The sequence below is a fragment of the Ambystoma mexicanum genome, chromosome 8 (genome assembly GCF_040938575.1).
Source record: "Ambystoma mexicanum isolate Mex_15411 chromosome 8, UKY_AmexF1_1, whole genome shotgun sequence".
Classification (NCBI taxonomy): Eukaryota; Metazoa; Chordata; class Amphibia; order Caudata; family Ambystomatidae; genus Ambystoma; species Ambystoma mexicanum.
Window position 1 is genome coordinate 1,324,898,775 of NC_090929.1, and position 14,018 is coordinate 1,324,912,792.

The following is a 14,018-nucleotide window of genomic DNA, read 5'->3' on the forward strand; positions in this document are numbered from 1 at the left end:
TATTTGCAAAAGCACCTTCCAACATATCAAAATTATATCAACACATCATTCAACTATAAGAAATCTAGTCTATAAACTGTACTATGCTAAAAGTCCTGCTTTAGCACTAGCCAATTTAAATAACAATATTCTGCATGGTACAGCCAAAGACCTACTCGAAGAAATCGACCATATCCAGAGAAAATATTTTGGCAGTGGAAGCCACATACAAAATGCAATTGCTTCACAACAGACTAGCAACAATTCTGCACATGGTAAACTTCTACTACACACATGCAAAAAAGAAATACTAAAATTCAAAAGTACATCCGCTGAAGTACCAAACCATATGTGTGTGTGTTGCCGCAGGACTTTTTATAAAAGTAACACAAAAACTATAGACGTAACATACAAAAAAGAAAACAATAAAGATTTCAAATGGTATGAATTAGCTCTATACCTTATAGCAGAAAAAAATACGAAATAACTGACCCCTTAATACTTTGCAGTTACTGCACTTCAAAACTTGCCAATAATCAAACCTCTTCACGTGCTATCACAACTAATTTAGAATTATTCCCACTACCAAAACCCCTGCAACAACTCAATTTATATGAGAGCATCATAATTTGAACAATGCACCTATTTCAAGCAATAATATGCCTTCAACCAAAAACAGCAAAATTACCTCCCTCGGAATTGGTGAAAGGCATTTGTGGCAAAGTAGTTTATTTACCATTAGATCTAAAAGAAAATGTGCACACTCTGGGAGTGCAACGTCCAATAGAGCAATCTCTAATTGTCTTAGGGCCTCATTCCGAGTAGGGCGGTACGGGTTAACGGTCACCGGTAATGAGACCGGTGCCGTTAAACCCTTACCGCCCTACTACGAGTTCCCTTTGCGGGTCCTTCCTTAATGCCTGCTTTTTAGCAGGCGTTAAGGACGGCACCCGCAAAGGGACTCCGGAGTCAATAACGGTACCGTAATTTATGGTACTGTTATAGCCGCCTTCCCATTGAGCCCTATGGCGGCTCAAATGGGAATGGGGAATGGCCCTGGTGAATGGGGAATTACCGGTCCCTCCGACCTTAGAATGGACCGGTAATTACTCCATTGACCAGGCCGGAGTTTGGACGAGTTCGGAGGCAGCCATGCCGCAAAGAGCGGTGTGGTTACCTCCGAACTCGGAATGAGGCCCTTAGTAAATGGTGTACCTACAAAAGACAAACAAATTGTGCAACAACTCGTAGACTTACATAAAGTTAGAAAAGCCTTGCAATATCTAAAAGACAATAATGAATACTACAAAGAAATAAATATTGAAGAAAACTTAATGGAAACAACTGAAATAATTCAAGAGTCACCAGAAACTGGTCAATTTGAACTTCTAGATCATGCTACAGTATCCAATATTTTAGACCATCATACAATTCATCCATTACACTCTAATGACACCATAGATGATGCACTAGAAACGTACCAAATGCGACAAACCAAAGGATCACCAATTAGCATATGGGAAAAAAGTATAGAAGCACATCCTTTTCATCTACTTTTTCCTAGTGGTAAAGGAGGAAGGTACTATTCAGATAACAACATCAGAATACCGCTCGTTACGAATGTATTCTGAAGTTCCCAGATTTAGACAAAATGTGGAACACATATTCTACCTACTCTATGTTACGGAGTTGCACACACATTAAAACCAGGAACCCACTTTTAAAATGTCAGCCTTGCAATTACTACAAAAAGTTCAAGAAAAAGATGAGGTTTTACAAACAAGCATCACAAATCTGTTAGCAACATGCGTGGTACTAAAGAGTACTGGTTCCGAAGTCACAGAGATGTACGTTGTATGATAAGAAACCTTGGCCCACCCACTTGGTTTGTTACATTAAGTTGTGCAGAATATGCATGGGAAGATTTACATGATTTCCTACGCATATCAAACAAAAACAAAACAAACATAGATACACTAACACCTGGAGAACTTTGCTCTCTAGATCCTGTTAATGTTTCAAGATATTTCCATCATTGCTATGCTACACTACACTATAAAACGATTCCTCCCCTCGGAGAAGTGCAACACTTATTTTGGAGAAAAGAATATCAAGCCAGAGGAGCACCACATAGCCACATGCTTTTATGGATTAAAGATGGGCCTAAATTCGGTCAACACAGTGATACCACTGTATTACAGTTTATCAAAAAATATGTCAATTGTGAAATTTCATCAGAAGCAACAAATAGTGATCTTCATGCACAAATTGTACAATTTCAAAGACACAAATGTGGCAAATATTTGTGTTGCAAATACACAAACAAATGGAAATACTGCACCAAATGCTGCTTTGGTTTCCCTAGACCGGCTATGTAAGCAGGTGAAGTGAACAACCTCATGTCTTCAGTTAGACATAGGGCCTCATTACACGGACGGCGGTAGGGATTTACCGGTACCGGTAAAATACCGGTACCGGTAAATCCCTACCGCCTTACTACGAGGTCCCTTAGCGGGTTGGTGCTTCATCGCCTGCTTTTTGCAGGCGTTAAAAACCAACCCGCTAAGGGACCTCAGAGCTAATTACGGCACCGCAAAATTGCGGTGCCGTAATTAGCGCCTTCCACATTCCCATAGAGCCCTATGGGGCAGAAATGGGAATGGGGAAGGGCAATGGCGGAAGGGGGATTTACCGCCCCACCAACCTTGGAATGGGGTGGTAAATCCCCTTTCCGCCAAGGCGGTGCTGGTATTTTACCGGCATGAGCCATGGCGCTATTAGCGCCATGGCTCACCCCCTTCCGTGTAATGAGGCCCATAGTGTTAAAGGTAAATCACCTAAAATCATATATTACATAAAAAGAACAGAAGAAGCAAAATATATCAATGATTAAAATGCAATCAGTGCCCTATTATGGAATGCAAACATAGATGTGCAGTACATTGCAGACAATTCCACTACAGTTGCAAATTATATTACAGCCTACTTAACCAAAGCAGAAAAAACAGAGCTTCAAGACCTCTGGAATGACCTGTCATCAGACAAAACACTGTCTCAAAAATTGTACAGTTTGGGCATAAAAATTATCCCATAGAAAATGTGGCTGCTATGAAGCTGCAGATCGTTTAACCGGTACTGCTTTGTATGGAACATCTGAAAATATAGTATGGATAAGTCTTGATCCTGCTAAATCTATAAAAGGAGTTCTCAAATAATACGACAACATAGACACGATAGGAAAAAATGATCCCAACAGCCAAGACATTTTGAAAAACAATTTACTAGACACATACTACCCAAACAGAAGTACCACTTTGGAAACCATGTGTCTATATCACATAGCCTAAAAACTTTGCATACAAAAATAATATGAAACCAGATGAAAAAAAGGTAGATACAGATTGATAAATTGTGAAGGCAGCTTAGTAAAACTTACCAAGCCAAGTTTAATTAATCATATCAAATTGTCATTAAAAAATCCTCAACATAAGAAACTATATTACATGTCCCTGCTACAACTCTTTAAACCATGGAGAAAAGAAGAAGAGATACTAGATAACTATGACTCATATGAAGACGCGTTCAAAGCAAATGAAAACACTATAACCGTTGTAAACTTTACACAGTATAAAACAATGTTGCAAAATGAACAGCAACACGAAGAAGAACTCCAGGCCCAACTAGATAAGGACACTCCCGACAGTAGTCAACTTTCTGTAACAGGAAGCCAAGAACCACTAGGACAGCCACTAATAGCAAATCAGGCAGAATTAGCTATGACAGAAGTAGAAACCACCATGTGTCAGTATGAAGATACAGAAGATTTAACTGTACTACAATCAAAACTAAACAATGAGCAGCGTAGCATTTTTCAAGAAGTAACAAAAGAAACTGCATATGGTGTACAACATGAAAATAAAGAATGTACCTACCAAAATTACAAACCTATTATTCTATACGTCAGTGGTGAAGCTGGTTCAGGCAAAATATTCTTAATCAAAATCATCAGCAAATTCCTTCAACAAATGACAAACAACAAACTGTCAGCTGCAGTAACTGCCCCCCCCAGGTTTAGCTGCCTACAACATAGGCAGTGTCACTTTACACCAATTACTACTCCTGCCAGTAGAACACCAAAACATATTAGAATATTACACATTTTCTACAGAAGCTGCAATGGAACTATGCAGAGTGTTAAAACAAATGAAAACGCTACTAACAGATGAAGTGAGCATGGTCTCCACCCTACTGTTGGCTTTGATTCACCTCGGATTACAAGAAGTACTTAAAACAAACTATGTAGAGCTCTTTGGAGGAAAACACATTATTGTTTTCGGAGATCTTCTTCAATTAACACCAGTGAAAGGTGAACATATTTTTAAAACCTTAGGACACAAACTCTGCCGTAAAACTGTTGGCAGCATAGGAAATGTCAACCTTTGGCAACATTCTGCAGACCTCACCTAAGCGAACATTTTAAAAAAGTATTAGAGTTGGTGTACTATCTCAAGAAGCACAAGACATATTAAAAACCCTGCCCATCTTTGCACTTTATGGCCATTACTCATGTGCTACTGATGTCATGGAACAATTAGCACACAAAAATCTCAATTGTATATCCTTGATGCCAACTCTTGCAAGCTGTTCCAAATTCAATTAAACAATGTAATGTATGACACTACCCATGTGTGAACAAGCCACAACAAGACTAAATGCCTCAGAAAATTCTATCTCCAACACAGCTGGTTTGGAGAAAATATTAAAATTATCTTTAAACTGTAGAGTAATGCTTAAACGTAACCTTGATGTGGAGCAAGGACTAGTTTATGGAGCACTGTGTACAGTTGTTGGCTTTCAAAGATACCCACAGGACAACAACATTCAGTTTGTCAATATTCTCTTTGACAAACTTTCAGAAGTAAAACAGATAGGGTGCTCAACAGCTTGATTCCTTCTTTTCAAAGATACGTATGTAGGCAGAGAACAATTTTCTCTAACTCTAGCATACACAGTCACCATTCACAAATCACAAGGTCTTACCTTAGATAAAGCATTGATAGATATTGGGACCACAGTCTTTAAAGAAGTCTGAGCTACATAGCACCATCATGCTTACGTACACTTGATGGTCTATTTCTAATCAACTTTGATGCAAGTAAAGTAAACAGTGATATTCCTTCCATTTTAGAATACAATAGACTACGTTCACTATACACCCCATCTAAAAATATATCCTGTTCCACAAAAAGCAAAATGTTGTAAAAGAAAACTAGTTCAAACAGAAATGCAACAGGATGTCACTACAAATACTCAAAAGAGAGTAAAAGAAACTACTACTTCATTAATTAGTACAACCAAAGACAAATCTGTTACTCAGTGTAACTCAGGTACTTCTTCAAAGAAGCAACACACACTCCAAAAAAATGACTTGGACACAGAACTATCTGGTCCATTCAAATTTTCAAATATAACTGGTGTTAATTGAAACGCAAATGTAGCAACCAATATTCTATTTCAATTGCCACCAATTGCCACCAATTACTGTAGAGTAATGCTTAAACGTAACCTTGACGTTCTTTATGTTGAGGAGATTTAATGTCAATTTGATATGATTAATTAAACTTGGTTTGGTAAGTTTTACTAAGCTGCCTTCACAATTTTTCACTCTGTATCTACCTTTTTTTCATCAGGTTTTATATCATTTTTTCATGTGAAGTTTTGGGCAATGTGGTATAGACACATGGTTTCCAAAGTGTTACTACTGTTTGGGTAGTATGTGTCTAGTAAATTGTTTTTCAAAATGTCTTGGCTGTTGGGATAATTTTTGGCTATTTTTCTATGTCGTCATATGATTTAAGAACGCTTTTTCTAGATTTAGCAGGACCAAGACTTAGCCATACTATATTTTCAGATTTTCCGTACAAAGCAGTACCGGTTAAATGATCTGCAGCTTCATAGCAGCCACATTCTCCATCGGAGAGCATTTTTTTGCCCAAGCTGTACAATTTCTGAGACAGTGTTTTGTAGTGTTAAGTAGGCTGTAACATATCGTGCAATTGCATTGTCATCATTGATATATTTTGCTTCTTCTGTTCTTTTTATGTAATATGTATTTTTAGGTGATTTACCATTTGACACTATGGCCCTCATTACGACCCTTGCGGAAATCGACTGACCGGAGCGCCACAGCGTAAATAGCGTTTCCGCCATTGCACGAAGGAGCAAAGTGCGGCCCATTCCGACCCATCGGGCACGAGCACCACGGCATGGCGGAAGTGCAAAGTCCGCGATGGCGGAAAAGACCCCAAAACGGCCCACACCGCCGCCGTACGGGGCCCCAGGTGCAATACCGCCACCCCTCTTAGCGGTCACCGCAGTGTGCGCCTACCGGAAAGTACGGTGGCCGGAAATATACGGAAACGGAAGTTAAAACACGGGCCCGGAACGGGAAACATCCCGGCGTACACCTATAAATACACTAAAACCACACAACCACTAAAAACACTACCCTGAGACACACCCCACCCCGTCAACCACCCTAGCGAAACCAAGAAAAATGGGAAAAGCAGCGAAGAAAGCGTGCGACCGCAAGCGGCAGGTCCACTTCTCCCGTGAGGAACTCACCGTGCTAACAGAGACCCTCCAGGAGAATGCTGGCGTGGTCTTCTCCACGCAAATGACCAGGACGGCACTTGCAAACAAGAAGGCCATATGGGCTCTGGTGGCACAGCGGGTAAGTGCGGTGGGGACCGCACCCCGCACCCCACAGCAATGCCCCAAGCGATGGGACGACCTGCGGATACGCGTCCGCAGCATACTCTCTGCCAACCGCAACATTGCCACAGCCACCGGGGGAGGTCCTGAATCACCCATCAAGTTGACCCCCTGGGAAGAAATCTGTGCCTCCACCATCGGAATGGAGAGCATTGAGGGAGTCGGAGGGATGGAGAAAGGAGTGCAGACATCCGAAGATTCAGGTAGGTGGGCCAGATATAACAAGCCACACAGTCCATCCATGTGAAGCACCATGCGTCCACATAGTGCAACAGAAACACATGTCCAGGATAACGTCCACACACATCGGCCTGATAGCGCACGTTAAAACCCACAATAAATACATAAATAATTAAAAACCCCTAATACACGCACTACACGTGCAGCAGGCACACCCAAACTGCAGGCTGCCAAACAACTGCACCCTCACTCCACACACAAATCAAAGCACCTCCAAGGCCCCGACCCAAATCACCCTCAGGTACCACCCCAAAGCATGTGATACAATGCCATTCCTATTCCCACAGACCCATCAATAACCCTCGCCCTCCTTTACTCCACCACAGGGTCCGATCCAAACGACGAGCCACAGGACACCCCTACCAGCACACCTGCAAAGAGGGCCAAGACCAACGGCCAGAGACCCTCCACCTCAGCTGCACGCATCAAGACACGGCAGCAGCACAAATCAGGTGGTAGCACAGAGGAGGGAACATCAACAGGCACCCCAGCAGCCAGCATGGCCACAACACCACCACCACAGGTCCCCCCAATGGATGCCACAGAAGGCACTGCCTCTGGTGGCAGCAGCACCATAGGTGACACCCCATTGATGGCAGCATGCTCGGACACAGAAGACGGGGATGTCGAGGTCAGATCCATCCATGACCTGTCCCAATCCCCCTGTCTGTCCCATCCCGTACAACATGAGGATACCACGCAGGTGCAGCCACAAGACAACGACTGGCCATCCCCCCCAAGCCCTGTGGCAAGGCAACATGAGGACAACAGCCCCTCTGTGACACCCCCGCAAATGGGCATGGCCCAGCAGAGGCAACAGTCCCTCGACAAGTTAATCATCCAACAGCAGCAAATGGCCACACTCCTCAAGGACCATGCCGATGAATGTGGGGGCACCAAGGCAGACATAGAAACATCAACAGAGACACTTAGGGCAGAAATGGAGAGATGTACAGAGACGCTAAGGGCACAAATTGAGAGTAGCACCGAGAGCCTGAGAGTCCAAATGGAGAGTAGCACCGAGAGCCTGAGAGTCCAAATGGAGAGAAGCACCGAGAGCCTGAGGGGGGAACTGCATGCGACGTCCAAAGACGTATGTGCCGAACTTGCCGCAGTGCGCCGTGTGCTCACTGAGCTCTCGCAAACCCTTAGGGACATGCATGGACGTGAGCAGCCAGACACATCATCCGTTGCAAGTTCCGTCCAGGGCAGCCCCCAACGTAGATCAGGGAGGAACCTGCGCTCCACAGGCAGGGGTGCCCCTGATACCCGCAGAGGGGGCTTGCAATAGCGACAGGCCACTGACAATGAGCATCTTTGGACACTGGTGTTCGGGTGGGAGGTAGGAGGGTGGAGGGGGTGTGTTGGGCTCACTTGGGTGGCGGGTCGATAGGGTGTTCAACATGATATCACATATGCCATAAAAAGTGCACGATCACCCAATGAGATGTGTGGACATTGATCTTTGTGTACTAGGCCATCATAGGCGTACAGTCCATATTGTGCATGTCCCAGACACACGCAGTGCCACGAGTCCCGTGTCCATGTATCAGCCCCCAGGCGTGAGTGCTAGAAGCATACATCAATGAGATGCTGACGGATGTCACGGGCCTCCGGTGCCTCGCAGACTCCTTGAGGTGCTGCCACATCCCCACCCTCATCATGACCATCATCCGGTGCTTGCAGTTCAGCGTCAGGGGGCATGGGCACATTTCTACGTACGCACATGTTGTGGAGCATGACACATGCCATGACCATCTTTGCAACCTTCTCATGGCGGTACAGGAGTGCCCCGCCAGACCTGCTGAGGCAGCGGAAACGAGTCTTCAGTAGGCCGAATGCCTGTTCTATGACTACACGGGTACGTGAGTGGGCATGGTTGTAGTCCTCCTCATGCTGGTCCCGTGGGTTCCGGACTGGTGTGAGGAGCCATCTCTTCAGTGGATATCCAGCATCACCTGTATGTGGACGATAAACGTAGGATGTGGAATGCCATTGATACGTACGCACACCCCCCCCCCTTCCTGCCAGTACATTGCCAAATCACATACCCCACATCATCATGCATGCAATGAGACTCACCGAGTAGCCAGGATCTGTTCCCTGCGTGTCGCTCCATGTAGCGTGGTATGGTAGAGTTCCTCAAGACCATGGAATCATGGGTTGATCCAGGGAATCGGGCACAACAATGCGTAATGATCCTGTTGGAGTCACACACCATTTGTACATTCAGGGAATGAAATTGTTTTCGGTTGCGGTACTGGGCCTCCATGGCATGTGGGACGACCAATTCAACATGGGTGCAGTCGATGGCACCAATGCAACCCGGTATGCCGGCAAGTGCATGGAATCCCACTTTTGTGTTCGTAATTTCCTGCTCCGAGCGTGGTAGGGAGATGTAGTCGTCTGCGTGCTGCAGGAGGGCATCGAGCACTTGGAAAAGTGTCCGTGAAAACAGTGGCTGTGATATGCCATGCAACTGTCCGACTGTGTGCTGGTAGGTGCCTGTGGCCAGGAAGTGGAGTACAGACACCACCTTCAGTAGGGGTGGGATTGCGGTTGGGCTATCTATCATGCTGACTAGGTCAGCCTGTGTCATGTCCACAATGGCGGCTATGGTGTCCCGGTCCAGACGGTAGAGGGTGTGGATCTGCTCATCAGTGAGGTTGAACGGATGTGCTCGGAGGCGTGGGATTGCGGGCTGCCTGCGTGGTGGTAGTGGCTGTGCTGCTGGGCCTTGCTGGCCCTGCCTTGGCCTCCTCCTCCTCCTGCGTCTCCTCCGTGCGGCTGGTTGTAGTTGTTGTTCGTCTTCTTCTTGGAGTCGGAGTAGTTGCAGTGCTATCAGGTCCCCCAGGGCCAACATCGCGAGTCCTGCCGGTAGCATTTCGCTGTGGTTGTGGGAGGAGACTGGCTGTGCAATTTATGTGTTTTCAGGCTGTATGGCCTCCACCTGTGGTGATTGATTCCACCTGTGCAAACGGCTCTCCCCTTTGGCCGAGCACGTCCCGCGCACTACGCTGCAATTCGGGTAATGGTATCTTGCTATTGCAATCATGTATTTGTACCCGATGGACGTGTAAGATTGGTTGATATGTTCATTCTGCTGTGGTCCCATTGTTTCCCATACTATCTGTGCAGTCGCGAACGGACTTGTGAAGGGTCAGTGGAACGTAGTACTCGAGTAACGGTGGGCCCTCATGCATCACTGTACCGAGTTGCAACGACGGGCGGGGCGTCCCATTTGTGGGTGAAGGCAGTTGCCATTTTCACACACAGCCGCACTCGATGGAATAATTAGTGATTTCAAACGGCCAGAGATGCCTTTTCGACGTGATGTTGCAAATGAGGAATTCGAAGGGCGGCGCTTTCGGTTTCCAGCTAGCGGCGAGGAGATGCCCACAGGTCTGACTGCAAATATAACGTTCTATTGTTCTATGTCCTTGAGACAGGGCCCATGGCGAGGGAGCAATGATTGATATGAATAGTTTGGGATGCGCAATAGCTACGTGGGCGATGAGGCCGGCCATTCCCAAATACATGTTACTTCACAACACTGGATTTACGGGCTGGGGCACTGTGGATGTAGCAGGCTGCATTACGCACAGACTCAATGGACGTTTCTAATGTCATGTGAGTAATTATTCAGGCGTTTTGATCCCGGGATGAGGGAATGATGAATGGATGCATGGGCAGGTGATTTGGTGCAGAGTTTGGCATGTACAGGGCTTCTTGGGATCTATCCGCCTCCCCTACGCTATGTGATGCAGGGCTGCCATAGTGGGACCATCGTCTATCTGGCCTTGTTGAGCCCTCCCTGTCTCGACGCGCCCTCAGACACTTGTGTCCATGCACGTTAACATTCCCATCTGATGGATTCTGTTTTGGCAGACGCATGCACAGGTACACTCGTTCGTGATGGTGTTTACACCTAGGTATAGATGGTTATGAGTCGCAAGTGGCTTTGGGGTGTTGATGATCCTTTGGAGTGGGCTGGCATGCATATGGCTGTGGATTTCGTGTGCTCATTGAAGTGAGTTGTTCGAATGTAGTTCTGATGGCCATTCTGTTCTTGTTCTTTTCTTTTGGTTGACAGTTATCTCCTCCCCTTTTGCCACTGCCATCTGTATGCCACTCCTGCAGATGGATTTTACTCCCGACACCTGCTGCTTCGTGTTAATCGGTGGAGCAGCATTACGATCTTATGGGACGATCGCCAGTGGCCCACATGCCCTTACGCAGTACTGGTGGCTCGGAGCAACATTTCGGCCTTTCAGCTGGACTAGTGCCTCCCCATTGGGACGGCCCTGCGGTTGTGTGCGCTTCCTTTTTGCCTTTTCGTACGTGATTGTGGCTCTGTGTACCATGATGGGACAGGGCGTCACACAAGTAGTGGCTGGTCATTTCTTGCGGATGCAGCCCACAATGGTGAAATGTGTTTTGGAGTTCATGGCCTGATGGCTGTATGGGCTTGGTGATTTTGTTGTGCATTAAATTTCTATTCTGATTTGGGCCTTGTAGCGTTTTTCTTTGCAAGTGATGTGGCATGTGCCTATATGTGGGGCGATGTATTGTGAGGAGATCTGCATTGGGTTCCTGCTTCGGGGTTTAGTTGCGTGGTACTGTGCTGGGCGCGTTTGCCTACTGAGCCCGTGAGGTCAGGGATGGGGGCTGCCTATATGACAGTTTGGATGTTGTCATGCTCAGGGGCGGGGGATTGGGTTTTGTGTGACAGATGGCGGTCAGCCAGGTGGACTGGTGGAATGATGTGATTTTCGGAATGTTGCTGGTCACAGGTGCCTGTGTTTGCGTGCGTTTCGGGGGGGGGGACTGTGGTCATGTCCATTGGGATGGCTTCTGTATTCGTGCCATCTGTGCCCTGCAGCTCCCATTGGCCCCTCTTGTGTTTCTTTTGTTCGTTGGCATGCATGGGTGCTTTGTACATTTCAATGGTTGCATTGTGACTTCATTGCACCTACAGGGTGTTGTACTTTGTGGGCAGGGAGCGGTGTACAGGCACTCAGTGGGGCCGTTTACGGTTGATTCGCGATGCCGTACTTCTCGCCATGGCGGAATGGTCCATTCCGCCATGCCTGATGGCGTTAGGTACATGTCCGCTAGGGTCGGAATTGGCGTACCGTTGCACCATGGTGGTGTTTGCGGTTTGGCATGGCGCGCGCGCGCGTGCTTAGTGCAGTTAGCGTTGGCGTTCACTACGGTGTCGCTAATGGCTTCGTACTTTGCGGTGACGGGTCATAGTCGCACCGAGCGCTATTCGATGGCGGTATTGCATTTCCGCCATCGTTTTCCCCTTTCCGCCAGGGTCGTAATGAGGGCCTATGTCTAACTGAAGACATGAAGTTGTTCACTACACCTGTTTCTGTAACCGGTCTAGGGAAACCAGAGCAGAATTTGGTGTAGTATTTCCCTTTGTTTTTGTTTTTGCGATGACAATATCTGCCACATTTGTGTCTTTGAAATTGTACAATTTGTGCATGAAGATCACTATTTGTTCTTTCTGATGGAATTTCACAAGTGACATATTTTTCGATAAACTGTAACACAGTGGCATCACTGTCTTGACCAAATTTATGAGCATCTTTAATCCATAAAAGCATGTGGATATGTGGTGCTCCTCTGGCTTTGTATTCTATTCTCCAAAAGAAGTGTTGCATTTCTCCGAGGGGAGGAACAGTTTTATTACAAATAAAGTGTAGCATAGCAAAGAAGCAATGATGGAAATATCTTGAAACGTTAACAGGATCTAGAGAGCAAAGTTCTCCAGGTGTTAGTATATCTATGTTTGTTTTGTTTTTGTTTGATATGCGTAGGAAAGCATGTAAATCTTCCCATGCATATTCTGCACACTTAATGTAACAAACCAAGTTGGTGGGCGAAGGTTTCTTATCATACAATGTACATCTCCATGGCATCAGAACCAGGACTCTTTAGTACCATGCATGTGTGCTAATAGATTTGTTATGCTTGATTGTAAAACCTCATCTTTTTCTTGCACATTTTGTAGTAATTGCGTAGCTGCCATATTTTGAAAGTGGGTTCCTGATTTTTATGTGTGTGCAACTCTGTAACATAGAGTTGCTAGTTCACTTTCAAAGAGTCGGTGGAATATGTATTCTACATTTTGTCTGAATCTGGGATACTCAGAATACATCCGTAATGAGCGGTATTCTGATGCTGTTATTTGAAAAGGTCTATCATCGTACCTTCCTCCTTTGCCAGTAGGAAAGAGTAGAGGAAAAGCATGTGCTTCTATACTTTTTTCCCATATGCTGATTGGTGATTCTTTCGTTTGTCGCATTTGATAGGTTTCTAGTGCATCTTCTATGGTGTCATTAGAGTGTAATGGATGAATTGTATAATGGTCTAAAAATTTTGCATACTATGGCAGGATCTAAAAGTTCTAATTGACCAGTTTCTGGTAACTCTTGACTTATTTCAGTTGTTTCCTTTAAGTTTTCTTCAATATTTATTTCTTTTTAGTATTCATTATTGTCTTTTAGATATTGCAAGGCTTGTCTAACTTTATGTAAGTCTACGAGTTGTTGCCAATTTTGTTTGTCTTTTGTAGGTACACCATTTACTAAGTCAATTAAAGATTGCTCTATTGGACGTTGCACTCCCTACACTACTTTGCCACAAATGCCTTTCACCAATTCAGAGGGAGGTAATTTTGCTGTTTTTGGTTGAAGACGTATTATTGCTTGAAATGGGTACACTGTTTGAATTATGATGCTCTGATATAAATTGAGTTGCTGCAGGGGTTTTGGTAGTGGGAATAATTACAAATGATTTGTTATAGCACAAGAAGGAGTTTGATTGATGTCAAGTTTTGTAGTGCAGTAACTGCAAAGTATTAAAGGGTCAGTTATTTTGTATGTGTTTTCTGCTATAGGGTAGAGAGCTAATTCAAACCATTTGGAATCTTCATTGTCTTTTATTTTGTATGTTACGTCTATAGTTTTTGTGTTACTTTTATAAAAAGTTCTGCTGCAACACACACACACATG